The following is a 5,226-nucleotide window of genomic DNA, read 5'->3' on the forward strand; positions in this document are numbered from 1 at the left end:
CGGACCGTAAACCGATGTGGCCTCGATGTCCTTTACACGATTCCAAAAAAGATGGATTCAATTATAAAACGGGGTAAAGATAAACTCGATAATATGAAAGAAACAGGAGTGGTCTACAAAATCGAATGCAACGACTGTAACGTTTCTTATATTGGACAAACCTTAAGACATTTGGAAACTCGTGTGAAGGAACATTTGGGTGACATCAAAAAAGATGTGAATAAACACTCCGTTGTTAGCAAGCACCGACTTACACACGGGCATAATTTTAAATGGTCCGATACGAAAATCATGCATAGGGAGAGATATGTAAGGAAGAGGGAGATTGCAGAGATGTTTTACATAAAAAAAGAACAAAAGAACACGATTAATTTAAAAAAAGACACTGAGAATCTCAATCCGCTATACGATAGAATCATAAGAGCCACGTAATAATTACTCTCTAAACGTTATTTTTATTTGTTTGACCTATACAGTCGTTTATTTATATATCAACGATTAGTCAGTCGCTGTCTTTCGATCCGGAACGACGTGTCACCGGTCGGTTCCGTTCACACCATGACTGCGGCTCGCTCTAGACTGCGACTCTTTTAAACCTTGACAATGTTAGTAAAACGGCAAGAACTTTGTGAGCGGCTAATGCAATTGCGAAAAATATAGGTAGATATTTCCTTGATTGTTTCTCGTGCGACATTCGTTCCTATAACAACATGCTTGTAACGACTTCGTTTTGCATACTTTTAGAAATCTCTTGATAAGGACACAAAACCAGTGTCGAAACGTCGAGTTAACGAAAAAAATAAATGTCAGTTTGGTCAATAATAAACCTGTGTCAAGATATTAAGTCAATCTTATTTTATTCGAGAGAAAAGAATAGGAATTATTGATTTAATCTCATATTGTTTTTTATTTTTATACTACTTCAGGTTGTGATGAGATTAAACATGTCAAGAATATTTTTTGTCTCGTTATTAGAAATCTTTTCTGAGGGCGCGTTCTGCTATTAGGTCGAGCTAGCCGATTCCTCGCACACCGACTTATTTCGCCTTGCGTCTCTCTCTTTAGTTTCTCGCGATTTCGCGGACGCGAATTCACGCGTCTGGCGCCCAACAATAAAATTCGGTTAGTGAAGTGTCGGGTGTCGGGGGTGCGAGAGAACTGCCGGAGAGGCCTATTATCCTTCTCTCCTTCTCCTTTTGATCCGTCACACGGCCCGGACCGCTCCGGAGTGAAAAAGACTTGACATATATATATTATATATATATATATATGTGTCCGGAAGTATGTTCCGGGACTTTTATTTTTTACATCGTATATTCCAGACATTTGGCAGTTTCCAGACTGTCCTGGAAAAATTCATGTTCTACGGCACGTTTCGGGACAGTTTTTTGAATCTGATTACATATATGCGTTATATTCCAGGACTGTACATTTCAAAAAACGTAACAGTCCCGGAACATACCTCTAGACCTATATATATATATATATATATATACATATATATATATATATATATATATATATATATAATAATCTGAAATAAGTGTTATTAGGCACGAGATCCGTTGATAACCGTTTCCATCGTTATTTATAACGATAAAACGATTATCAGCGGATCTTATGTCTAACAACATTTATTTCAGATTATTAATATTTCATCATTAACATTAATAATTAATTCAATATACTGATGCTAATAAGCATCTTTATGTAAATAATGCTACTGAATCTCATTTAAATCTACAAGGAATTTATTACTAAAAGTATTCATTAAATATTATGATAATTTGCTTATATAAACTATTTATTAGCATCATATTTAAAATGTATATTTTATACTAATAAACCTCTTGTTTATGAGATTAAGATTAAGATTTTTAAGATGCAGCAGCATCATTTATATAAAAAATTATATAATGCTCATTAGTATTGATATATTAAATTGATTATCAATTTAATGATAAATTATTTATTAATTAAACAAAATAAATATTGTAAGATTTGTTAATGGTGATTTCTGCCATTATTTAAACTTACATTGAATAAAATTTATTAGCCGACTTATAATTTAAATTTGCACACATATACTAATTGCTGACTTTTGTCCTGTGCATAAACATTGTGTGCAAAAAATAATTTAAGTAATAAAATTATAATATATAATGATTATGATGGACTATGGTACGAGCTTTTTTCGTAAGAGAGAAAATTTCTTTCGTTTTCTTAATAAAATTTATTTCATAACCTGTATTGTCATCTCGACTTCTGTTTTAACGTTACTGCTACGGAAATCCGTCACAATTGTATTGCAACTTCGGGCGCTACAAAGTCCATTTTATTGTAAAAAAGATATGCGAGTGATTATAGGTGATGCACCGAAGTCACGCAATTGTGAACGACCATGCGCGCCTGCTCGAATGGGCAACCCGCCGTACCGCTCTGTATCGTCTTGATACACCCGTATGTACATGTAACTTTATAAGATACAAACTTCTACAGTTGTAGGAAAGCATAATAACATAACGTAATAAAATAATTAAATTCTTTGCAAATTGTAAATATAATTTCTTATTTTTCCATTATATAATAAGAAAATTGTTAACTTTCCTGATTGAACATTGTTAAAAATATGCAAATAATTTTGATAATTATAAAATAATAATACAGGGTGTCCATTGTCCAATTTTAAAGTTTACAGTGCTACATCTTGCACACTGACGATTTTATTAAAAATGTTTCAGACAAAAGTTGTTTGGATACAAGGGGAATACGTGATTTCGATGTGAGCCACGTCGTACATACATGTCGTTTTCAAGAAATTTCAAAGGCGACTAATTTTTTAAATAAAACTTGATTTCTTTTTTGACATAAGAGTTGTACATCTCGTCGAGTGTTTTCATTATAATAAAGCTCTCTTTCATAACGATTTTCCTGGGATATTTTAAATATTGTCACGATATTTTTTATATAAAATATGAAATACCTTGTAAATTGAAAACGAAAGATATTGTATATAACGCTGCCTGATTTTATTATCTAATACAATATTATGAACATACATATAGTTGCTTTACTTGATTTCAGACTAAAATTATATATAATTATTTCTAAAATCTTTTTGCTTCTCAATCTTTTCTTATGTGTCATTAGCGAGCATGAATTAGCGAGCATAAAACATCCTATATACATAGAGTACATAAAAAGTTTCGTAAGAATCATTATACGGATAAATAACAACGTATCCAACTTATTAGCAGATTTGATTCTTTCTACTTTTCTATTTTATTGCAGTTTGGTTTTTATTTTTTATGTAGAATAATGTAACACAAACTTTTTCTCTAAAACACAAATATTTCAAAATTGAATTAATTATAATTATAAAGTAAAATAATCAAAAAAAGCTATTATGAGCTTTATTTCTTCCAATATATGTATAATGATAGATCGCAAGTATAAATTGCAAAAATTTAATGCTTTCCGTTTCTTTAGTATTATTCTTATATTGTTTATATTAAAAATTTTTTTTTGCTTTATTTTTACCACAAACAATGAACAAAAGGTGAATATTTACACAATCGATGTATTTTTAATAAGTCTGTAAGAAATACTTTAAATAAGCAAATAATAAGCCGCAATATTTACGAAAGAATCATTCTCTTATACACATAATCAATCTATAGTATATATGTATATGTATATGTATGTATGTATATGTATGAATGTATATGTATATGTTGTGTGTGTGTGTGTGTGCGCGTGCGTGCGTGCGTGCGTGTGTGTGTGTGTGTGTGTGTGTGTGTGTGTGTGTGTGTGTGTGTGTGTGCGTGCGTGCGTGTGTGTGTGTGTGCGTGTGCGTGTGCGTGTGTGTGCGCGCGCGCGCGCGCGCGCGCGTGTATTGTATCAAACTCCCCAATAAAAACACTAAAATTGTTCCTTATCTTGGGAAACGACTACGAAATTTAAATTTAATTTTATATAAAAGCTAAACTAGTATATATAAAAGCTAAACTTATTCCTGGTATAAGCAGGTTTCTTAGAATTTGCAAGAGACAGAAAAACTGTTCCGTTTTTGCTTGTGCCGACACCCGGGATAAAGCGAGAGATTCGGCGAAAACAGCTGATCGGTTGTCGACTCCGACATCAGTTGAATCGTTTGACATTTTTCAAATCAACTGCTTTCTGGGGATGTCAACAACCGATTGGCTCCGCAGATTTTTCAGCCCGTTGCCGGGGGTCTAGAGTTCGCGGTAATAAAGTCCGTCACCTCCGCGCGTGGATTCGCATTCGATAGCAGTACACCGAGTTGATAGTGAGCGAATCGAAATTACGATTCCGTATTTGAGAGTGTACAATTCCGTGCTCGGTATATTCTGTCGGTCGGCTTCGAGTCCCTGCCTTCTAGCCTTTATTTCGTTGCTCGCAATAATTGAGTTTGTTGACTTGCCTTTTTCGCGCGCCTTTGCCCACGACCATTCTTTCGTAGTTCGCGAAAAGTTGCATTTCGCTCTTGCCTTCGTCTACGCAATTTTTTTCGTTCGCGAAATCAAATACACTGTAAATAACTAAAAACAAAGTTGACCTTCTCTTTCACATCTCCACCTACAAAAAAACTATTGACCTTAGATTATGTCCCCCTTGAAACCAAGCAAAATTGGTCTGATGTATTTTTTTCTATCGTCAAAAGCAAGGCGAGTTATTCAGGTGGCCTGCTTTAGATGCCTCACCTTGTACATCAACTTGTACATTATATATATATATATATAATGTATATATATATATATATATATATATATATATATATATGGGGCATTCCTTCTCAAATTGGCCACCCCTCTGCGCATTTTTATTTTGAAGATAAAATGCTTTGCGAGGTCTCAAAATTTTCGTCTAAAACTCAATTTTTGGATGCCGTATGGCGATTTTCATTTACATTCAAGGGTGGGACAGTATGACCAAAATATCGCTCAAACTACCCTAAAAAATAGGAAAGTATGCAAATAACATCTAAAATCTTAGCAGTTTCTATCAAATTCGATGCAACTTTAAAACAAAATGGTTTATAACATCCAATTAAATAGTTTTCACACGTTACCCCCCATTATAATTAAAATCAACTCTTCAAAACCACCCCTAAATCATTATTTCGACAAATTGACAATTATTCTAAAACAAATAGAATAATAATAATAAAAATTATTAATATTATTATTTTAATAATAACACAAG

The sequence above is a fragment of the Temnothorax longispinosus genome, unplaced genomic scaffold (assembly GCF_030848805.1).
Source record: "Temnothorax longispinosus isolate EJ_2023e unplaced genomic scaffold, Tlon_JGU_v1 HiC_scaffold_32, whole genome shotgun sequence".
Classification (NCBI taxonomy): domain Eukaryota; kingdom Metazoa; phylum Arthropoda; class Insecta; order Hymenoptera; family Formicidae; genus Temnothorax; species Temnothorax longispinosus.